This window comes from Kogia breviceps, chromosome 5, assembly GCF_026419965.1.
Source record: "Kogia breviceps isolate mKogBre1 chromosome 5, mKogBre1 haplotype 1, whole genome shotgun sequence".
Classification (NCBI taxonomy): Eukaryota; Metazoa; Chordata; class Mammalia; order Artiodactyla; family Physeteridae; genus Kogia; species Kogia breviceps.
Window position 1 is genome coordinate 61,251,115 of NC_081314.1, and position 25,200 is coordinate 61,276,314.

The following is a 25,200-nucleotide window of genomic DNA, read 5'->3' on the forward strand; positions in this document are numbered from 1 at the left end:
AGATAAGACTCTATAGGGTGCCTTTGAGGTTATTGGGCAAGGGGTGAGATGAACATGGAAGAACCTCCAATTTCCCTTTGTTGCTCTACACTGACCAAGCCCTGGGGATTGGAGTATGTACACTTGTTCTTAGTGCTGATTCCCTCTCAGGTTGCTAGGTGCTTCCTGAGGGATCCTGTGCTCGTGTCCTCACTTCCATGGATAGTAACTAATCTCTAATGATCCCATCTGTATTTTACAACAGCTAACTGAAAAGTGTCTGATAGCTGGGAACTTTCCGACAAAGGTAGTGCGCAAATCTAATCTATGTATTGAGCATCTGGGGATGCTGGTTCTAGCCGCATCACTGCCCAAGGTTACAAGTGGAAAGCAGGAGCCCCAGCTTCCTCTCTCCACCTCCAGCCGTGTCAGGCAGCCTTATGCCCCTTCCTCATGACCCCTGGTGTTCCATCTCTCAAAATGCCAGTAACACCCCCCTCCAGACTCCACTCAGAATCTCAGGGTAAATACCATTGTCTAAATACAAATACTTTTGGGGGAACTCATGTACTTTATCTAATTCTGGGTCTTAATAATACTGACTAAGCCTTGCACACTCAACTCCACTTTCAAAATGTGCCTCTCTAAGTGTTTCATTTAATGCCCATACAGCTCTGTGGGGTACTATCATTATAATCATCCCCAGGGGGGCTAAGCTACTTACCCAAAGTCAGACCACTATGTAGCGGATGAGCTGGGACTCAGCATTTCATGCTCTCACCTCTCTACCAGTTGTTCCCTCTGAATAAAGCAAACAGATCCGTGTTGAGAGGGGGAGCTTGAAAATGAGAGGAGAGGATTTTCCCACTATCCCTTGAAGTCACACGACATAAGCAGCTGTCAAGTTCTCCCCACCTAATGGTAGTACAGCTGTCAGCACAATGGCTAAGAGTACAGGATGTAAAGGGAGATAGTCCTGTATTTGAATACTGATCTTTAACCTCCTGTATGTGACCTTGAGCAAATTATTACAAACTGGGAAAGTACAAAAAGGGACAGCCATCATAGGACTTTGTAAGGAATAAGTGAATTAATATATATATACGTATAGATATACACACAAATACATATATGCCATAGTTTCTGAAGCATAGTAAATCCTTTAAAAGTATTATTGTGGTGGCAGTGTTTTTGTAGTTTTATTCCAGAGCCCAACTTTCAGGTTGATCTCAATTTGAACAGGGGAGGCAAATAACTTTCAAGTGCTTTTTTGCTCCAGGTTGATTGGAAATGGCTGACTAGAATATTGTGTTGAGAAGGATTCTGAGGTTTACTCTGAGATCAGCTGAAACTAATTCATGTTCCTATATGTGAGCTGTGTAATTTCACCCTTTCTTGAGACTCATTTGCAGCATCTGTCAGTCTGTGCCTTTGCTTCTCAGCCTGATTGTCTGCCTTAGGCATTTGCTCATTTTTTTTGTCAGGACCAGTCCAGCTATGTTCAGACTAAGTGCAGTTTCCAGCTCATAGGGGCACTGCCTGCTTGGGTGAGAGCAAAGAGTTTAATGAACAGGAGCTATGTATGGATGGGTTCTGACAAGAGGGGTTAGCAGGCTGGAGATTCAAAAATAACTACACTGCAGCAACTCTGGGTGAGCAACACATGCTATATATTTCCATCCAAATAAAAGACATTTATTTTGAAGACTCTGGAACAGCTGTAACTTGAGATTCCCACAAATGCTTGGAAAACTGTCAGTCCTTTCTGAGTGGCAGTAGATATAGAAGCAAGAATGCCAGTAAGAATGTAAAACTGATTCTGAGAAACAGGGCCTGGATTAGCCTTCCAAGAAGCCAGCATTCTTTAGCACTGATCTGGCTTTCAAGTGCTTTGGGGACAGTATTTTTATGAAGCTTACTGATTAAACATTTGCTGATCTCTCTCCTGGAAGAATTAGAGATATACAATAATTATTATGAATGATCTCTTAGAGTATGGCTTATCAAATATTCCATTTTGTGATCTGCAGAGAATTCTAACTGTGCTATGTTTTTCTTTTGCTTCTTCCAAATTTATCAATGTCTCAGGTCATTATTTGTCTGATCACAACAACATCCGTTCATGAATATGTATCAGCTAAAATCCTACGATTTTATGTGTTAATTTGCTCATGTCTTTAGGTGTTTATAGCAATTAAATGAGACCTTGATAAATTTAGAGGAAATTAAAAAAGCTTTGATATTATGAGTGCTTATGTGATTGAACTGCAGGCTCTGAGATAACTTATATTTGGTGCAACTATTAACTCATTTATTGGTTTATTAAATATTTTCCCATTTGGTTACATTTCTTCTTAGGAAATAAGCAGTCTCTTTTTGACTGCATTGTTTGACCTTCTTCTTTTGTTCATTTTAGCTTGTGAATGCAACTAATCCTTAACATGGCTAATGTGAATTAGGTGTACTGTCCTATTGGGGATCTATCAGGGAGTCTGGAAATTTATTTGTAATGGGTCAGGGCAGCCACAGGGCAGGCTGCTCAAGAGTTAGAGTTCTGTCACAGTCCCACCAAATAGGAGGGGACCCAGGTGGAGAAGGGATCCAGTGATAGCAGAGGTCACCAGTGGAGAAGGGACCACTGACCAAGATTTCTGGCTACCTGAGAAAGAAAAGCTGGGAGTTTATTTATTTATTTTTTGTTTATCTGAAATTCAGATTTACCTGGGCATCCTGTATTTTATCTGGCAGCCCTAGGTGTGTATAGGGGACACTGGTCAGCACTTGTGTGCTTGAGCAAGCCTCACTTATCTGGGAATGACGGTGGGGCTGGCTGGAGGGAGGCTGGTGGTGGGGAGAGTGAGATGGAGCAGGGCTAACATGTGTCTCTGTGTGTGACAGAGAGAGAAAGAAAGAGGGACTAAGAGACTAATCCTGAATAATTATATGTTGGCTTTAAGACCCACTTATTTCCATAATTTCTCATTACTTTTTGGGGGGAGGGGTTTGTTTTGCTTTGCAAGCATAAAGTTGCACTTGGCCTGTGTCAGAGACAGGATATTTGTTGGTTTGTAACATGAAACTGGCAAAGCTGTATATACCCAAAGCAATGCCATCTCATTGAGAATGAAAATTTCAATCCTCCAAAACGGTTGTCTAGATTACAGTGAACACATGAATATTTGGAAACATCTGGATGATTGCTATCCTTTGCATAAAAAGCCACATGACTGACTATATTTTTCCATTTTTACCCAGATATTTTGGAATAATGTAGACAGCCAAAGGGACTCATCTCCAAGAGAGAGAATACATAATCATCATGAGGTAGGAAATTTTCAAAACTACTTCTTGACTTTTTTCAGTCTTTTTGATTTGCCTTTATGCCTTCTAATTATTTTATTGATCTTTGGTTCCTATCCTACCCCTTGCCCAGTGCCAAGCACAGTGTTTGGCACAGAGTAGATGCTGAATAAACTTTTTAAATGAATACATGTTTTAATGTATATATTATTCTTAAATAATTTAATCTCCAGTACAGATGTTATGCTAAGGATTGAAAAACTATTTATTTAGGAAGGAAGAGAACACATATTATTGACTGCACACTATGAGACAGGAATTGGGCCAGACAATATATATTATGTGTCTACGTACATATACACACATGTATGTAGATATATATATATATATATATATATATACTATTGCAGTCACCTTGTGAGTAACATTAGTAGCGCCATTATACATTTGCATAGACACAGAGGTCGAGTGGATTGTGAAGATCCTCTTCTAATAAGAAGTAGGGCAGGGATATGAACCCTCATCTGTCTGAGCTGAAATTGATTCCACTGATTCCATGCAGACTTCCTGGACTAATCTGAAGTCATTGTTCATGTTTTGGGAGGTCTCATATCACTTTGAGAATTTGATGAAAGCAAGATTCCTCTCCCAGAAACATGAACGTAGAAAGGAATATTCCCAATTTACAAGCACTGTGGGTTCATCAAGCATCCCTGATTAAGGACATCATGATTAGGATTCAGATTTCTTCCCACGGAGTCAGGGCTGAAGATTGGAATCAGCCTGAAACTGGTGTGGCCACAGCCCAGCTTTCTGACAGCCTGTCCACGAACCTTCCCTCATGGAGGAGAAAGGATCATTTGTCTTCTTTTCATACAAGATCTGCTCAACCCTCAGAGAGCTAATGTGCTTCTTTCATTCCTGTTGGGATTGCATAGTTCTACCAGTAAATGTATGTACTATACTTTATATTCAGTACATTAATATTCAAAAAATATAGATTTTCTAATTCCTACTTTCCCTCATTTAGTAATTAGAAAATTAATAGATAATAGTCACCCAAATAAAATTGTGTCAGGTGCCAGAAGCACAGCAGTGAGCAAAACAAATGTAGTCCCTGCCCAGAGGCAGAGTCAGCATGAAGCTAAAGAAGATTAAGCTTTGTGTCCCCACTAGCTCAGCCCCTTTTGAGGTCCTGGGAGAGGCCTGAGGAAAGTGTTCACACAATCGATTGTAAGTTTTTTGTAAAATGTGCACAGTAAGGTACTTTTGTATGTTTTTCTTAAAGAGCCAGTCCCCTCCCCCAAGGGTAGAAGCTCAGGGGCCTGCATCTGCGCCATTGCTATCCTCATGGAGCTTAGAGAGGAAGGGTTGACATTTGATGGATGAGTAGTTGCAAGACTGATGGATCTCAGGGTTGGGGGAGGGCTGGGTAGCTACTGCAAGGGGATTTAGTCTTTTGGCAGGTGACCATTTAAGCCAAGACCTGAAGGATGAACGTTTGGTTTTGTTTGTGTGTCAAGGAAGGAGCTTCATTAACAGGTGACAAGGCCCTGGGCCAGGAGGGGGCAGGGCTGGTTTGAGGCCTGTACTGGGTACCCCATGGCTGGTGGACGCGGAGAGTGAGGGGAGCGTGATGGGTGAGGAAGCTGAATAGAAGAGTGAGCAGTTTCCCTGGGACCCAGCACGGCCTGTTAAGCATTTTGAACTTTATTCTAGGTGAGAAGCTGCTGAAAGGGAGTTACATGATCAGATTTGCATGCTAAGAAAACACTCTGGTTTTAGGGTGGAGAATAGATATTTTTATTTTGTTTTGTTTTGTTTTGAACTTCTAGAAACACTGCCTGGATCACAGCTGTGAGTTGATAAACAAGTGAAATAGTCCTTGGTGCGGTGAGGGGAAATAATTCTCTCAAAGGCCATACACCTCAGTATGTGAGAGGACAGAACACCCCAGCCAGCATCTGACATACTGAATCAGAAGGACAGGTGAATCAGGGCAACAGGGAACAAGCTGGGGTATTTGTGCTGTTGGTGGGTGTGTGGCTTTTCTGGCACCCTCATTCTTTCTCCATCACAGTTGACATCAGGTTGGAAGCAGTGAGGATTGAGGGAGACTATAGAAAGCCAAACATCTCGAATCAACAGCTTGTGATGAGGATAAAGGTGGTGTCAATGCTAGTGTCAAAAATCATGACGCTCTTTAAGAAGCGTTTAGAGCAAAAGTGAGCTTTCATGTGGAAGGGCCAATAAAAACCAGTTAATCTAGCAGACTGCATTCAGCAGATTTCCAATCTTCACCAGGCCCGTTGCTCTCACCTCTTCCCAATAGCTTCCTCCATTCCTTACCTGGTTAGATTGTTTTTGCTCCAGACTTTGCTCTCTTACTATTCCTCTGGAATTGTTCATAGTTTGTTACTATCAGAGAGAAACCCTGATATTGGCTTTGTCGAGTGGTGACTCTGCCTGTGAGATGCTATTGCATGGGATGTGACAGAAAGATGCCTCATAGATTAGAGTTGCACAAGGGTCTGAAGACATTGTTTGGGGACCTACATCCTAGCCCTCCTCGACAGCACAAAATCAGTTCAGCAAAATTCAGCCACTGAAGTCCAGCTCAGTGGGCCTGGCTGAACAAGGAGCATGATAATAATTCCTAACAGGGTGTATTTATTAAGTGAAGGAATTATAGAATACATTTCAGATGAAAAAGAAGTGTTCATGATTAAAGGGTAAGGATCACTTGTCCATAAAACTAATAGATATACATTTCATTTGTGATGCTAGCTAAATAAGGAATTAAGACATTTTCAGAATTACAATAGCATTTCTTATCTGCCTGCATTAAATCAAGCTCAAGAAACTAATGCAGACTCCACATTGCCTATAGTCTAATACAAAATATCAGCATCTAGGGTTAAAAAACTTCTGGGAAGTCAGGAGTAAGGCTTTCAGTGTTCCCATCATCTATCAATCTGGAAAGCTTTTCTTAGTTTTTCTGTCTGGGGGAGGCATTTTAGATTTGTGTACCCGTCAACTTGAGCGAGGGATTGAAGAAGGAAGTCAAAGGAAAGAAAAGGAGCCGATGGTCACTGTCCTTGGGGGTGAGGCGGCGAAGGGGAGAGCAAAGGTTGGGGAAATGGAAGGGCATGGTGGTAAAAGGGGGTGTGGGGAAGGGAAGCTAACCAGAGGCTGCTATCAGCTCTAACCTGTTTCCTTCACCCCCGGGAACCGCCCCTTTCCCTGATCTCGGCAACAATGACGCTGCCTTGGAGCTGCTTTGCAGCCAACCCACACTGAATGATAGCTGTCCCTGCCGTTTTCTTAAATGTCACCAGAGGAAGACATTTTCTCTTCCCTGGATTACACATGCTCTACTCATGGATAAGTGGACACTTGATCCCATTTTCACACTTTCCAAAAATGTGTCACTGATGAGTCACAATTTTGTCAGCTTCTCTGATATGAGAAGCCATAAATGGAAGTATACAGAAATGATTTCTTTAATGTGATGCCCTTTCTACGTGGCAGTAAAATGACTTTCCTACCATCAGGAGAAACGTGTGCTCTGAATTAACTTTATAGCCATAAAGGCAGATCTGTAAAATGCTGTCTGTACCTGATAGCTCTGCTTTTATTGATTCTATTCAGAATTATATCATTCCTTGAAATGTTGGGGAATGGGAAAAAAGAACAAATATATGTTGATGGTCTGTGAGTGCTTTACAGAATTAGTTGGTGTGAATTATAATTCCTGAACCCTGTTGTCCAAGCAATATAACTTTCCACATATTCTAAAATAGCTTAATTCCTATTTTGGGCCCCTGTGTAGTGCCAAGAACTTAGTCTCAGTTAATTCAGAGCTTCTGACCCCGTTTTCCTTGGAGCGATATCTAAGCTCTTGAGGAACAATTGCTGATATGTTTCCAACATGGGGCTCTTGGATGTTGGAGAGGGGTTTGGTGTTTGGTCCTCAGCACCAGACTGAAAAGCGAAGTGACCCACATACCCAACCAGCTGCTGGGTTGTCCCTTATTCCCATTCACAAGGTCTCTTTTTGTTGCTTCTGGTCATTTTGCTCCTTTTGAGTCACTCTGGGGTGTGGGGACCCTGTGATGCTGTAGGAGTCCAGAACTACTTATTTTATCTTGACTCTAACCCTGGGTATTTGAAATATTGTTTTCCATTATGAAGCAGGGGAAATGAGATTCAGAGTAACTAAGACCTCGCCCAGATTAGTAGAGCACAATCTGCTTTCCAGACCCATGTGGCTCCCTTCATTATAGTGACTACCTGCCCAGCTTTATCCTCCCACTTCTAAGAAGCCTCTTCTTATCACCTGAGAATAATGTCTACCTCCCTAGGAATTTCACAGCCTTTGCTGTGGTCATACCTTTGGGATGACATTTAACCATCACACACCGCTTTATACGCTAGTTATCTGTGCACATGTCAAGATAGCCCTAATTAGGCTGTGGCTTTTAGAAGGCAAAGACCATTTCTTATGTTTTTCTCCATCTCTTTCACTAGTACCACACTATGTACATGCCAAATGCTCAATATAGGATTGATTAGAATAGAAATGATATGTTAATAAATAAATTAGTAAATGGATGAATGTTTACTCCCTATAACCATTTGTTCTGTTTCTGTGTTTAGACTGTGATTATACCCTAGTTAAATATAGTATAGCCCATAGACATCTACTCTTGCCCTGACCTTTTAACTCCACTGTCCCTAATCTATGCAATACACTGGAGATCATATAGATCCAGCAATGATGCAGCTTTATTGCAGGCTTCTCCTGCTCCATCTACAGAATCTACTGGTTCCCCCCACCTCCCTGACTGTTGATTTCCTAATTTTCTGACTCCATGCCCAGGCTCTAGATATAGGCCTCAGCGTCCTCCTTTGTTAAGACATGTCATTTAGACCCTTACTTTTCTCATTGGCTTTGGGAGGACCTGCTCCCCTGTCACAGGATTGACTGTCAACTCTGCATGTTCCCTTGATTGTCTTGGGAGACTCTAGGCACAGTCAGTGCCTATGCCCTCATCAGCCTGTGGTTGTCTTCACCAGTGTCCTCATCTTCCCAGAGGACGGAAGGATTATTATACTGGGAACATCGGAATAAATCCCAGTAACTATCCATTCATTCAAGAACAGAAGTCCAATTTGATTTTAATTATTTTAATTAGAAAACAGTTTAGATTAATATCTATAGTGAAAAGGGGGAAATGGTATGCTTTCCTATATATTTTATGGCAAAGTTTAATGCTCAGGGTTAATCCCCACAAAGCCGTCAGGTCTATTGGTTGTAATGGATAGAAATTCGATTCAAATTAATTTCAGCAAAAGAAGAGAACTAATTGTCCATGTAATTGCAAAGTCTGGGGCTTCAGGCACAGCGGGATCTAGGTGATATCTGACTCTTTTTAAAAAAATCTATTGACTCTGTTTTCCTTTGTTTTGGCCCCCAACAATGTCTGGTTTGGGTGCTCCTTTCATCTTGCAATCTCAGAGGCAGAGAGGTCCTTTTTATCTAAGCATCCTATTAATTCCAAAAAAGTACTCTGATTGCCACTGTTTGGGTTGTATCTACAGTTAGACTCTGATCAGCTTGGATCATGTGTCTCCCTCTATAGTTGTCAGTGCAGGACCCTCTGATTGTGAACCTCTCTAGAGTCACATGAAGTGAGGAAAAGACAGATTCCAAAATGAAGCAATGGAGCAAAGAGCAAAAAACCCAACCAATGCCCACTGTTTGGCAAGTGGGAATTTATGAGTTAGGTCCTTTGTAGCACTTTCTTTGCCATGGTAAAGTGAATCCATGCCCTAGAAAGGGCTAAAGGGCTAACATCTCTTATTAAGTTCAGGCCCTGTGCTGAGTACATTAAATGCATCATATCCTTAGCTCTTACTGGATTTAGCCCTCTTAGGAGTCATACATTGCCCAACAGGCTGAACTAGGCCTCATGTAAAAGGAGAGCCCTTACTTCCTAAGCATTCACAGCTCCCATTTCACACACTGCTCTTGATCTCTTTCTTCTGACCTCCCCCAGTGTCTATTCCACCACTTACCAGTCCAGTTTGGTTGTACCAATTGGCCATCTCCCAAAGCTTCCAGCCTACGCTCCCCTTCTGCCTGATGGCTCCAAGCACAGGAAACCCCACCCATGTTGACTTACTCTGTGGGCCATTCACACTGAGCTTTCAAGGTGCCCTATCATGGTATATTTGTTAGTTCCACACAGCTGGCATTCTCTGAGGTAGATAGAGTCATCCCAATTTCTCGTCTGAAGACACAGAGATTCCAAGAAGTAAAAGACCTTTTCCAAAGACATATGTCTAGACGTAATTAACTGAATATGGAGTTAAACCCAAAGCCTGATTATAAATTCACCAGACACTATCTTAGGTTAATATGCATGAAGCACTTGTAAGTCCTTGCAAATTTGGCAAGTCAAGATAGAATTTTTGGTCTAGTCAATAAAGATATTGAAGCTTGGTGATATTTCTAGGTAATGATCTTGCCTGAATTTTGATTTGAGAAAAGAAAAACAAAATTTAAGAATACAAGGAAACAGATTCACTGTGAAGGTTTGTGCTGTTTTTGAGAATGGAGCTTCCCAGAATTGTGCAGTATACAACATAAACAACATTGCATAGTAGCCCTGCAAGGAAAGGAATAATTAGAAACTTAATTTAAAGTAAATCACCATTTAAATTATATGATTTGCTTAAAGAAAGTTAAGCTTAAGGCTTACTTGTGTTACTTATATATGTATGTCTGTATATTAAAATTCAAAGTAACAGCATTATATCTGTTATCTGCTTGAGCCCTGCAATTTCTCGTATCTGTTGCCTTTGCCTATAGAGTATCAGATTGTTGATTCTCTGCAAAGGCGTGGCTTTCTGATTCTAAGGATAAAAACGATATAAGCATCAGAATCCAAAGGCTTCTTTTATTTCAAACAGCTCTTAACATTTTGACAAGTTAAGCACAAATGAATCATAAATGTACAGATTAAATTTCTCTTGGAATACAAATGGGTTTAAATCAGAGGAAGAAAAAGTGGTTGGTCAAATGCATCTGTATTTTGCTGAGTCAAGCACTTTTAAAAAAGAGCCTAGTGTTTGAAAAATCTAAATATGCCCTAATAAAACCACAAATGTGAATATTTCCATATTTTAGTATTCTGTTTCCATTTCAAAGTCAAAATAGTTTAATGAGCACATTTAGAAAGAAATTCTCTCCCTTTCCCTAATTAGTGGTTTTTCTTGTCTGGCATCCTTTATAGTTTTACTTGAATTTCTTTACTTTATCATCTGTAGTCAAATAAAAACATAAGCTGACTCTGCCTGATGAAGACCGTGACTGCTTCTGTGTGGGCTCCATGGTTTACCTAGACAAGAACCTTCTCTGCTTTTTTCAACCACCACATAACAGGAACACTTATTATTTGGGTCACTGAGCAAAAACTATGAACAAGATACATTGACAAGAATGGTCATCATCAAAAAATCTACAAACAATAAATGCTGGAGACGGTGTGGAGAAAAGGGAACTCTCTTGCACTGTTGGTGGGAATGTAAATTGATACAGCCACTATGGAGAACAGTATGGAGTTCTTAAAAAACTAAAAATAGAACTACCATGTGACCCAACAATTCCACTACTGGGCATATACCCTGAGAAAACCATAATTCAAAAAGAGACATGTACCACAATGTCCATTGCGGCAATATTTACAATAGCCAGGACATGGAAGCAACCTAAGTGTCCACTGACAGATGAATGGATAAAGAAGATGTGGCACATATATACAATGGACTATTCTCAGCCAGAAAAAGAAACGAAATTGAGTTATTTGTAGTGAGATGGATGGACCTAGAGTCTGTCATACAGAGTGAAGTTAAGTCACAAAGAGAAAAACAAATACTGTATGCTAACACATATATATGGAATCTTTAAAAAAAAAGGTTCTGAAGAACCTAGGGGTAGGACAGGAATAAAGATGCAGACACATAGAGAATGGACTTGGGGACACGGGGAGGGGGAAGGGTAAGCTGGGACGAAGTGAGAGAGTAGCATGGACATATATACACTACCAAATATAAAATAGCTAGTTGGAAGCAGCCGCATAGCACAGGGAGATCAGCTCTGTGCTTTGTGTCCACCTAGAGAGATGGGATAGGGAGGGTGGGAGGCAGACTCAAGAGGGAGGAGATATGGGGATGTATGTATATGTATAGCTGATTCAGTTTGTTATACAGCATAAAGTAACACACCATTGTAAAACAATTATACTCCAATAAAGGTGTTTTAAAAAAAAGGCACATTTACAAAGGGTGAGAAAAATAAATTGCTGCTTATCTGCTCCATATCTCAGGTTCTTTAATAACATGATCTGACTTGGGCTAAATGTATTGAAAAAGCAATTAAAAGGATGAAAGAAAAGTAAAATAAGTAATCCTAAGGAAACTGTTACCCATCTAAGTAAAAGAGGATAACCCTTGCAGAGACAGTGAGCGCTGAATCCCAGAAGTAGAAATCGTGTATTTACTGAACCCTCTTACAGGGTGAAACCGTCAGAGATTCATCTTCCTAGAAGATGAGCAGAACTAAACTGGTGTGTGGGCAAAGAAAGGGGGACCCGAGATAGCAAGAAAGAAATAGATGAGGATTTAGCATGGTCACATAGTCAGGCACTTAGCCCAGGTAGAGGCAGCTTGAGGAGAGCTGAGCTGTTGAATAGGGCAGAGAAGGGAGGTGCCTATGAATAAACAGTTAATTAAACAAGAGGCCCCTTTCTTGGTAGCTACAATCATTTTTCACTGATAGAGCACAATCAGTTGTGAGTATTGCAGAGCCCTTGCTGTTAAGAACCATGCTGTTAAGAGCCATGAGGTGTGATATTGTCTCAGTAGAGCAGGAAGCTTAAAGAAATATTGAGATGAAGTGCCTATCTGACAAAGAATACTGGGACAGAATCCCTATTCATTGACATCAACTTTACTACTAACTTTTGATTTTCAATATCACCTTGGAGACCAGCTATGTTATTTTCAACATCTGGGCTGATTTCTCTTTACATTTCCCAGGCAGCCTTCTGCACCTAACCTTGAGTTTTGGTTGTGTCAGTTTGAGGGCTATTAATTATTTGCGTCTGGATTCTGGGGGAATTCCAGGGGCTGGACTGGAGAGTGTCACTCTTTATTTTTCCCTCTATGTAAATTGGAGCTGAGGAATGTCCAGACTGCATTGGCAGAGCTGATTTCAGAGTCATCTTGAAAGGAAAAACCTGTTTCTGAGTTTTGGGTGGCCCGAAAGCCCTCCAGCCATCAACCTGCCTACCAGCAGGGAATCTCTCTGCCAACTCAGCATCCTGCCCTCAGTCAACCTTGTTCCTTGTACTCCTAGAATTTGCAGGTAGAGTCTTCAACAGCAAGATCATTAGACAGCTTCGAAAGGAGTAAATGTTGCTATCTGATATAAAGGAACCGTTGTACAAAGCACATTCACTTATAATTATCACACAGCCAAACAGAAAAAAATGAGCCCCTTTCCTAGAGATTTTTGAGCAAACTGCTTTGCAGATTCACCTGAGGGTAAGTGTCTACTATGACCATGTAGCCATGTGGAGGCTCATGAGTGCTTTTCTATTTATATATTTGAATAAAACTCAAGGGAAACAGTTGGGTATAATAAGCAGAACATTGGCCCTAAATGGAGCCTGATAGACATGAGTTTAAGTCCTAGCTTTGCCACTCAGTAACTCTGAGACATTGAGCAAGTTACTTTTAAACTCACTGGATCTCAGTTTTTTCATCTGTAAAATGGAGACAATAGCTATCTTTGAAGACGAGTACCAAAAGAGATGATGTAAGTGGGTCACCTGGCACCCATTGGTCTTGCAACAAAGGTTGGTTTCCTGTCCTTTCTTTCTTCCAAGTGTCCTCACTTGAAAATAATTGTTTTACCAGTGTTTTTCAAAAGGCTCAAAAATTCACCCAAACTTCATGAGCATAAAAGGACTCCACCAAACAACCCTTTAAGAAGGAGTCCCATAAAAGTATCTAGAACAGATGTATTATTTCTTTTAAAGAGCATAAGAGTTTAACAACAGAAAAGTTACAGAGAACAATGTTTTTCAAGCAATGGTTTTAAAGCGGCTAGGAGGTCAAGTCACAAATAATCTAAGGTCCCTTCCAGCTCTAAAATTCTATGGTTCATGAAATTATGACAGTGGCTGCAAACCAAGGCTGCCCTCTATGACTCAGAAAGGATTGCAGGCACTGGGCTGGCTACTTGGCATACTGAAGATTTGATTAAAAACCCACTACCCTCAAATATTAGCTTTGGGATTAACAGATCAAATAAATGCACGTTACTGCCTTGTCAGATGTAGCAAAGTTGTTTTCGTCTGCCAGTACATTTTAATGGAGAGAGTACCCAGTAGCTAAACAAACTAGCAAACAGTCCATGAAGATGAGAACAGGGAAGGGCGTGGCATTCCGAGCCCAATCTACTAATTTCTTGATTACTGATAGGCATTATCTATATGAGGGAATTTAGTTATATGTAAAATAAGAGATATAGGAAAAAATCTATAAAGGTGTCTAGTTCCAAAGCTAAGAACTCTCAAGAAAATCCAAACAAGGAAGCTGGGGTAAAAATGATTTTAATTTCTTTTAAAAATAGAATTAATTTCCATTTAGATGAATTTTTTTTTTAAATGAGTTCTAGAAAACTTGGTTTTGCAACACTAAGCATTGTTTGAAACAATTTATTTTCAGTGGCTATTTCAACATGAGAAATAGAATGTAAACACTCAAGATATGACAATATCTCTCGCAAGGAATGAGTATGTGCGTGTGTGTTGGGAGGATGTCTTCCCTTTTTTTTTTTTTTTTTTTTTAGAAGATAAAATTTTTTCCTCTTGCTTTGGGAGTTTATTCTGTTGCTAGAAAATACTGCAAACATAGATTCAAAAGTCACTTTTATTTTTCACACTGGGAGTTAGGGAGAATCTGAGTAATTAAGTAGCAAGAACACAGATTCCTAAAGACACTTCAAAATCAAGATATTCTTGCCTAGGGAAGTAACAGTCTGTAGCAACAGATAGCTGCCAAGACAAACATGTTTTAAGCACCTACTATATGCCAGGTTCTGCTTTGACACTTGTAAAGGGGCTGGAATCTTGGAGCTCTGTCAATACCCCCAGATGGTGTTCTAATTTACAGAAAAATAAAATACTTTTAGGGTGAAATGGAGTCTTCTACTCAAACCTGAGCAGATGAGAGATCTAATTTAGGTTAAACAACACTATGCAGTATTCAAAATTAGTGAAAAAGGAATTTGCTTAATTATATTAGGTTTTTTAGACTTTAGAATATTCACTTTGAGTATATTTCTGTTGAGTATCTACTATGTTAAAAGAACTGGGAGGGTATAAAAAATGATTAAAAGTGTTTCTGCCTTTTTTTATAGTCTAGAAGGGCAGAATATATATTGTTGCTTTAATTGAATGCTACATCTAATTATTAATGGTATAATTTTTTAAAAAATAAATTTATTTATTTTTGGCTGCGCTGGGTCTTCGTAGCTGTGCGGTCTTTCTCTAGCTGCTGCGAGCGGGGGCTACTCTTTGCTGCAGTGCATGGTCTTCTCATTGCGGTGGCTTCTCTTGTTGCAGAGCATGTGCTCTAGGCATGCGGGCTTCAATAGTTGTGGTGCACAGGCTTAGTTGCTCCGTGACATGTGGGATCTTCCTGGACTAGGGCTCGAACCCCGTGTCCCCTGCAATGGCAGGTGGATTCCCAACCACCACACCACCAGGGAAACCCAGTGGTATAATTTTTACAGCTAAATTTTCATAGGTATGTACGTAAGAAAACTACTTGATGATTTTAACCTTACAAAAATAAACAGAGCCACCAAAACTTAAAAAAACTCAATAAATAAATAAAACTGGAAATACAAAAAAACTGGGAGGGAGTACACTAAAATGTTCACAGTAATGTTTTTATGGTGGTGGAAACATGAGTGATTTTGGTTTTCCTCTTATTTATTTTTTAGAGTAAGCCTACATTTCCTGTATAGGTTAAAATATAAAAATTCCTTGGAAGAAGGAGATGAAGGAAGAAATAAAGTTAGTGAAGATGGGAAGGAGGAAGGAAGGAAGGAAGTGGTGAGGGAGGAAGAAAGGAAATAAATCATGCTTGAGGAAGGATACTTTTCCTTCGGCCACTCACACTTCTGAGAACCCTGGCTGTTTAGGCCATAAACCCACAGCTGCTCATTTTTGCATATGCAAGTTGTCAAGTTTTTCCCAGATGTGGCAGAGCTTAAGATATCTAACCTGAGTATTATAGGAAAAGTTAGAATGATGGAACGGGAGGCTGAGTTTGCAAGTGTTGTCCCAAATAAATTAAAAGCAAGTGAAAGTCCAAGTGAAAGGGATTGGAGCCAGGAAGTGACAAGTAGATGAGGATGGGGTCTAGTACAGAGCCCTGGGTATGAGCATTGCTCAGGGAAGGCTGGCTGGATGCCATGGGATTGAAGGGAGTGGGTGGAGTAAGTTGAAGTAAGGCTTGGGGTCTGAATCATCTGCTGGAATGACACCTAGTGTTTCTTGTGGTGCCATCAGAGACTCCTTGCCAAGTTAGAACTTCTAAGGGAAGCCTCAAGGGACCTTCATTAGGTGAAGCACCTGAGAGCACCCTGCCTGTTGGTAAAGGTTCAGATCCAGCCATATAAGTCCGTTTCTCCTGGGTGGAGGCCACCTATGTCTCATTTGTATCATTTCTGCTGGCAGTACATGATCCTTCAGATGCATTAACTGGATGTAGACTACCTTTCCAGAATTGCTGCACAAGCTGTAGTTCAGTTTTTCCCCTGAACCTAGGTTTCTGTAGAACACCGTCAGACTGAAGTTCTTTTAGCTTCCATGCTATATGTGAGCAAGGTGGTATGGTATAGAAACTGATGGATTGGAGATATATTTTAAAAATCAGAGTATTCCACAGAAAAAAAATCCAACTTTCTGATACTGTTTGACAAACTGGAAAATCTGTTAACATTAGGCCCAATTCCTGCAAACTAACCATAGGATAGAGCTAAACAATGGTGTTCATTCATTTCCTTCTTCCTGTGTGACTGGACTGTTCTCCAAAGGGATTGTTTGCTTACTGATACACAGAGACACTTAGGAGCAAACACCTCTTCTTCCTCCTCTGGATGTGAGGTTTGCATGGCTTCTGAAACTCTAACATCACCTGGGTCCATGAAGAGAGTGAACTGAGCACAAGATTCTATGCTGAGGATGGTTGAGTGGAAAGGTGAAAAGAACTTGGGTCCCTGATGACATCATTGAGCCACCGAATTAACCTGCCCTAGAGCCATCATATCTTCAGAGTTTTCTCGTTAAGTAAGATAATGTATTTTGTTAATTCTACGTTACACTCTCTTTTCATAGTTCAACATCTCTGAAATCAGAATGTATTTTGCCATGATAATATCTTACAATCACTGCTGGCCAGGGGTGGTCCTGACATAGTTGTCATTGCCTGTGCATGTGTCAATTTGATCATTATTCCCAGTGACATACTGACAGCTGCAGCCCCTTGACAGTTCAGTCAACAAACCATTGAAGGATGTTCAAGTTAGGGATCTTGTTCTCTGTCTGAATGCCTTCCATTGACATCTGGAAATATAAAAGCAAGCATCATCACTGAAACTTCCATAATGAGTATCAGTGCTTGGAAGAAATTTCAAGAGGCAATAGTGGAATAGTCTTTTAAAAAGTGCTACATCAACAACACTTTTGATGTAATAGAGGATAATATTGGGTAGAAAAAATATGGATATTGATGGCTCTGACTTTAAAAAGCAATTCAGAAGATTCAAGCTCTGAATGTGAAAATGTGTTAAGATGTGAACTATATGATTTATAGTTGTATATATACATATATTTCTGATGTATAACATATATTGTCTATGTGATATATGATAAAATATGTTTTACAATTCTCTTTCAATAGGTATAAAATAAAAATTGTAAGTCATTAGAAAGTATTGTGTCAATGCTAACTGGCAGTGGTTTTTTTTTTCCTTCTTTCTTTCTTAGTGGTTCATAAAATGATGGTGTGTGTTACAATCGGTGTCTTACATTTGACAAAATCAGTAAATTCTTTGTTGTTTAAGTTGCGGCTTTCTCTTTCTTGCAGTCAAAAGCTTCCACAATGATATAGCATACATTTTATGAATATTTTACAGGCAATAGCTTTCTTTTTAGATCCCTAAAGGAAAAGGAGTAGAATAAGTTAATATCCATGAAGTGTGGGAATCTGAGTTCTCCATCTGGTCTCTTCATAGATAGACAATAGATACAAGTAGTGACAGGGCTACTCTCTTGTTAGTATAAGAATATGATGGGTAGGGAGAGCAAAGGGGAGACTTGTCTCTCTGTGAGCTAAAAAGATATCCCTACATCCTCCCTTCTGCAAAGACTTGTCACTATTCAACAACCAGAAATTGTGCTCATGTGTTAACGAGCAGTATCTTCTGGAAATGAAAATGTGCCAGCATCATTGCTAACAGATTTCTTAATTAACCTGACGATACCCTTAGCAACTGAGTTAGCTATTGTGTTAGAAATGAATTATTTGGGTTCTTTTGTCCCACAGTACCCCCCTTTATGCTTACTATTATAGGATCATGTTGCTCTTTGATTAGCCCATCGTAATTTCCTGAAGTAAGCAAGAATTTGAGAAAATGCCCGTGGCACATTACTTCATTGCTTAAACTTGCTGCTGACTCTGTTATCCCTTAATAACTAGGTCCTTCTTTAACAATAGAATTAATTGTACCACTCATTTATTCTTTACTATGCCTTTTCTTTTGACCTGTTTCATCCTCATAGACAAGATTAGTTGCCTCTCTTCAAAGAAGCTTCACCATGGGGCATTACTTGTTGGAAGAATAAATATTTCCTGCTTTTCAACTTGTGCATGCCCCAGTCATTCATGCCTGGGAAATATTCACTGCAACATGGGTCTTACTTCTTCAAGAGTAACTAAGCCAGGGACTGAGAACTCCGTCCCTGTGATAAAGTGCACATTTCCCATTAAATGCAAATTCTTCATTTGAAAAGGTTGAATAGAATGCTATTTTAAAAAAGAATGCCAGTTGGTTAAATTTAGTGTCATAAAAAAATTCAGTCCAAGAATAGTTTCTGGCTTTGAGCCCATGTCATTTCTTTTGTTGTGAATTGGATGTATTTTCATTCTCTGTAAGCATTTCCTGCAGTGTTTGTCCTTCTGAGAACACATATTGATGGCTTTGTTGGCTTTGATAGTATTGTCTTTCCTTCTAAAATGACTTATCTAAATGTTATTATTGCCAAACAAGTAGGACCTTGTTTTTATTTTAATTTTGAAGTTTCTGTCAATTGTTTAGCCTCTTCTGACATAAATTCAGGCTGCTGTATTCCCTGCTGCCACCCCATCTCTATCTACAAGCCATGTTTGCTCCTCTCCTCAGTACCTCAAAAGAGACAGCCTTAAAAGACAAATCTCTGTATTTTTTGCTAACAGTTGATTTGATTTTAAGGACTGGACAGTTCACCAGTGTCCTGTCAGTCCCTCTGACCTGCCCTATGGTCTCCTTTAGCTTCTCCTATTGATTTCTTCCTTGGTCCCTTGATGATTGCAAGAGGGCAACTTCTGTTTCTTGAATGCCTATTTGGTGCTCCTGGACCCTGCCCTAAATGCCTTATAGACATAATACTGCTTAATCCTTCCAACTGGCTTAAAGGTAACTATTATTATCCTTGTAAAGGTAAGGAAACCAAAGACCAAAGTAATTAGACAACTAGCCTGAGGTTACCCAGCCAATTAGTGGTAAAGCTAAAGCTTAAAACCTCATTTGCCTGACTATGAAAAACTCTCTCTTGTTATGAAAGTAATATTCAGAGCCTCCTAAAGAATGTGTTAATTTTGGGGGGAGGGGGCATTTCTAGTCCACTTCACTTTCCTTATATTCCAGACACAGAAACACAAGAATGACCATATCCTTGAGCTTAATTCTCCACATATTTGATCTGTGATATTTTGGCATATTTTACTTCAAATGTTACCACACCTGAGATATTAACACCATTTTTTGGGTGTTAATTTCTAAATTAACTTTTCTCCTAAATTGTGATCAGTATATTTCTTGTCGGAATTCTGCTGTAGTATCAGGATTTCATTATAGACTGTCTTATAATCCTGATGAAAACTTTTGGCCCTCTATCAGATTTTCCTGGTACAAGATGAAACATGACAATAGTCATCTAAGAGTGCTGTGTGGGGTAGTATGCCATCTTTCAGGCTTCTTGGACCTGAAACTATATACCAAAGATAAACCTAACTTAATACAGTATGTGATATGGAAATGCTAACATCAATGTTTGTACAGGAATCAGTAGATCTGATCAGTTGATGGAGTCGCTGAGAAATGCCTTGAAAATAACAAGAGCAATGTAAATAGACCAAATTTGTCAAATTCTGCAGCAGTGTCTTCATCCAACAGGCACGACAGCTGCTGATTCCTCCTGTGATTCCTCAAACTCAGTTGAGTGTTCAGAGGTCTTTGGGATTCTATTCCAAGATAGCAAAATTATGGGATAATTTAATTCTGGGATCAGTCAGCTTCAGAATAGGAAGATCTGCTCTTGAATATTCTGAACTCCCTCCATAAGGAGGAAGGCACACTAAAGAAGAACTCTGTAACTCAGTCGCCCTAGGAAACACATCAACTAACAAATCTGGAAGAGAAAGGAGGACAATTTTTATGTGGCTTTTAACAAATTTGCTCATTATCCCTTTAATATTTTCTGGGCTGTTAAGAATGACTAGTATATCAAATTAATTCTTGGATGGTTTGCTTGACTGACTGCGTTTGGATCTCTAGGAGCAGTAAGCAAAGGCTCATCTAATCCAATTGGATCAGTTCCTTCTCTCCCAGCCTCTGTGTATCCCCTGCCTGTTCCCCTCAACTCCAGTCATTAAACATTCTTGTTTCTTGGCATTGTGTGGATCAGAGGGTATCTTACTCTGAGGTCTGCCTATGGGATTTTAAGGAAGTCTGAAAGTATATGGAAAATTAAGTGTTCATGAACAGCTAAGCATCTTTCTGGAGAGAGAGAGATCATAGCTTTCACTAGATTCTCAAAGATCCCATGACACTAATGGTAACAAACATTGGTTTAAAAAAGTACTCATTTAATGAATATTTCTCTTTTCCTCATGTTGTGTGGAAGGCTATCCACTGATAATATTAATGAGCTCAGACTCTATTCTAAGTGCTTAGGATACATCAGTGAACAAACTAGCTTGCTGTCCCTCTAACCCCCAACTTACCAGAAGCTTAAATTCAAACAGGGGAAACCATTAAAGTGGGCCAAAAACTTGCTAATAATGGTGGAGAATGAACATTGCCACTAGATTGGTGCTTACTGTCAGCTTTGTGGGGTTTTTAAAATTTGTATTTATTGATTTTGGTAAAAGCTTTTAATAAGGATTTCTTCCCCTTGGAGACAGTTGAGGAATCCCGTGGCATTTCTTTGTCACTCTACTCTGAGTTTGTGTGGATGTCCAAGTAGTCCCCAGCTTACACGTCAGTCTGTTAAGCACCTGGCTGCTGCATGCAACATGAGAGCTCACACTATCCATCCACGCTGACAAAAGAGGAAACGAGAGGCATGGACCTTGACAGGTTCTGCTGCATCCAAAAATGAAATTGATTCAGGCCACTAAAAAACTCCAAGCTCTTTCATTAATAAGCCTTGGGAAACCACAATAAATCAGCCTATTAGGGTGCAACAGGGGTGGAAATTGGTGTCTCGGTTAATGTAGATAAAGATTTCAGTGCACACTGCATATATCAAAAATTTAACACATGCTGCTTGCAGAGTTTTAATGAATACAAAAAGATCAGTTGCTGAAAACCAACACAACCCAGGCATTACTTCATTTAGCTGTCAATAAAATTGTCTCTTATTTTATTTTCTTATGGTTTATCAATACTGGTAATTTGCCACTGGTTATAGAAAGGAGGATGGGGGAAGGGAAGGAAAGGAGCCCTGCTAACTAGAAAAGAGCTTAGTGGGCCATTTTACTACATAAGTTAATGACCAGATGATGTGAGGAAGTGAAGTCTCCATTTCTTCTTAGACTACAAATATCAATTTTACTTGGAAGAAATACATTAGATCAGCAGTGCACTTTGCTCTGGAGATCTGTTATGCCTTTTGATACAGGATGTTAAGGCATTGTAATCCAGCCTCTCTTAAAGAAGTTCTGATTAAGGGGAAAATGGCTTTGCTTTATTTTTTTTTCCCCAGTGTAATACAGCTGCAGTGTGAAGTTTGCCAGCAGAAGCCAAATGCAAGGTCTCACCTGCCATAACCACTTTCTATAAAATACAGAATAAACCTAAAGCTGTTTTCTGAAGCAAGGGAGGAAACTCCATCACTGTGCCTGAAATGAACAAGTCTTGCCTATTTTCCCAGTGTAGTAAGGGAATCGCTTCTAATCATTGTTCTTACCTATATAATTACATAGGTGTAAAGAGAAGGGACACTGTTTATATTTCCCTGGCTGATATTTATGTAGTTTTTAAAAAAACAGATTCGTGATAATGAAGTAACTGTGAGAACTCATTCACTGATTGATTCATTCAATAAACGTTTGTGGCAGGCTAATGTATTAATAAGTTAATGTAGAAATTAACCTGTGCCTTACTTTATTATTATTATTATTTTCTTGCTTGAGCAGACTCATTAGAAAGAGGATGAAGAAGTAATTGTATCCTTCACCCATAGAAGAAAGGCAACCAGATTCCTGTGTTCTCGAGTTTCCACTTCTTTGCCCAGGAAAGTCTTTTCTTCTCCTGTCCTTTCCCCTCCCCTTGCCTTCCCTCCTCCTTCTTTCTTTTCTTATTTCCTTTTTCCTCTGAGGCTGGTGGGGATACACACATTTGATGACTTCTTTACTTAATCCTTCTGGGTATATTTCTAGGCACTTGAAGGAAATGAGCCTGAAATATTCTGCCTTTGGCGTAGGCCTGTCCCCTGCTCACATTTGCACCTTCCAGAGGTGATAACACCTCACAAGGAAGATGGCCACCTAGGTGATTTAGGTGGTTACCCCCAAATGCTGCAACCTTGAGAGCAAGGGGAAAGGGATCCCTGAGGGCGAGCCAAAGGCGAGTAGACAGGATGACAGCTCCCTCACCCTCCTAGAGGGGCAGAAGAAAAGTGTCCAGTGTGAGCGATACTGACAAATGCCTGAGAGTGAGCCCCCCATTTTCATGGACAGCCTGGAGCCCAAGGAAGGAGGAAGATGCCCCAATAAATGACTATGCTGTTTTTATCATCAACTGACAATTGAGAAATAGCAGCAGAACAAGGTTTGTTTTAGAAAGGTTAAGAATTGTCACACTTCTTGGAATCTGTGTTGTGGAGCAATTTCTATTTGTGACACACTTATTGAGCATTTTTTTGAGCTAGGCCTTATGTTAGGCAGACGGGGAGATCCACTGCCTTCCCTCAAGGGAATCTGAGTCTCGTGGGAAGGCAGACAAATGAGCAGAGGACTAAAGCACCACGGGAAGGATTCTCTTCTTGTGGTGTGAGCCAAAGGCAAGGAAAACACGCAGGAGGGGTGGCTGAGTCTGCTTGCACCTTGAGGAAGGGTGATAGGGAAGAGGAGAGGAAGGGCAATTCAAAGTGAGGGATCAGCATTTGCAAAGCCACAGACTTGTGGAAGGCTGCCCTGTGCCAGGGACCCGTGAGAATTTCCATGTGTGTGAGGGTGGAGCTTTAGGCTACCTGGTGGGAAATGATAAGAGCAGAGGCCCTCCCACAGCCTTGGGTAATGAGAGACATCAATTTAAAGAGCATTTCAGAGTAGTCTCTGCCCAAGGAGACATGAATGCTTGAAATCATACAACTCACTCACATATGAAAGACACTTGATAGAGGATTTCTCCAAATTTGACAAAAGTCCTAAAAATGAAATGGTATTGCTAATAATAAGTTGTGAAGGTGAAAGAAATTTTCCAAGTCACATTAATAATAAATAAATTTATTATCAATAAATAAATTTTGATCAACTATGTTATAGAGAAAACTGAATTATCTTTCTAGTCTCTATAAAAGGCTATTACAGAATTTTGTCATAAGGAGGGGCAGTCAAAGATTATGAAGCCAAAAATGTAGAATATAAGCATGTATAGAGGTTTGTCAAACAGATAAAGAAAACAAATCTTACATTGCTTTTTCCTGTTTTGTTTTTGTGTGGGGGGGTATTTCTGGTATGTGTTGGTTTTGAAAATTGGTATTTTCGTGATTTTTTTCTCACTTAAAATTTTCAAGTTACCCTATTTCTGTGTTATAATTTTGTATTATTATTCTTAAAGAAGGGCCCCCAAATTGTATAAGCTTCAGGTCCCCCCAAACCTGGGTCAGCCTCTAGGTAAGAGCAGAGATGGGAGGGGTAGACTGGGACCAGTTTGGAATCTGAGCTTCAAGAAATGCTGGAAAACCTTCATATTCACCTGAGGCTTCACATCCTCTTCTCATTGAAGAGGAAACTTGGCCCAGAGAAGTCAAGTGACTTCCAAAGTTCTCAGTCTATTGGTGGCAGAGCCCAGAGCAGGACCCCAATGCTTGCTTCTCTGTCATGTCTTCTCCTCCTTTGCCTTCTCCTCCTTCTCCTTCTTTTCCTCCCCCCCCCCATCCTCCTCCTCCTCATCATCAGGTAAAGGCAGGGGTCACAAACAAGCTGATTTATTTGTTTTGGCCAGCACAGTTTTAAAAAAATAACTCAATATCAAGACTTTTAGGTGGGGCATGCTTTCTGCTCTTCAGATGGTCCCTTCCACCCCCATCTCCTTACACTTGGGTAACAGAGGTACTTGTTCTGCATGGCTTGAAAAGACATCTGGGTTAGGGCAACAGTGCTTGGAGAGTAGAGAGGCTTTGAGGCTGCAAGCTCAAGACATGGTCTTCCTGCATAGCAGTGCTAGGAGATATGTGCTCCCATGTGAATGTGTCATAGCAACATCCATCAGTGGCTCTGGTCCTTGTGTTACTGGGTAGGGAAGGAACAAAAGTCACATTTTACCTGCCAGTCATCCTCAGGTAGTGGTGGAATCCAGCCATGCTGAGTGGTATGTGAACATGCAGTCCTGGGCAGGGGAAACTAGAGGAATGCATATTCTTTGAGGGACAACGCTGCGTGTGAGGACAGCAGGCCCAGTTAGAGAATATCTTGGCAAGGGACTACTTGTGTTTAGTTTCAGCCCTTGGCCACACCATATCGGACCATTTAATTTCCAAAGAAAATGCAATATTGCAGGTGTTCTCAAGATAACAATGGCCCAAAAGCTGGTATGTTTTCAGTTATGAAAGCAGCTAAAAATTCAATAACAAAGGACATTAATCCAAACCATTACGTTGCTGTAAAATTCTGGCTGATGCACATAGGAAACAGTCTTATTAGCTATTAGCCAGTCCACACTTGGAGATTACCTTATAAAAGTGGAATGCATTTGGCCCCTTTCCGTTCTCTTGTGATATCAGGCCCTTCTGCAAGGCACCTCAGACTATTTGCTTAGGGACATACCTAAGGATCTACGTAAGGTATTATTACCTCTTTATTGTTCTTAAGAAAGTCTATATTTATCTAAGACCTAACTACGTGCCATGTAGAATTTTATTACCTCAAATTCACATAACAATCTTACACACTTTTTATTCTATAAGTGAAGAACCTGAGGCCCAGGGAAGTTTTTACAATCCAAGGCTACACACTAATAACAGCAGAGCTAGGACTAGAACTCAGTTCTGTCTGGTTCCAAAGCCATCA

The 25,200-nt window shown here is 40.1% G+C and overlaps 1 long non-coding RNA gene across 1 annotated transcript in view; it reads left to right on the forward strand.

Annotated features, from left to right (window-relative positions):
* Nucleotides 1-25,200, forward strand: part of LOC136794242 (uncharacterized) — a 579,669-nt gene that overhangs the window by 382,759 nt on the left and 171,710 nt on the right. The window contains exon 2 of the long non-coding RNA XR_010840673.1: nt 3,235-3,303. This is a non-coding gene — a long non-coding RNA (uncharacterized lncRNA). The remainder of the gene's footprint in view (nt 1-3,234; nt 3,304-25,200) is intronic.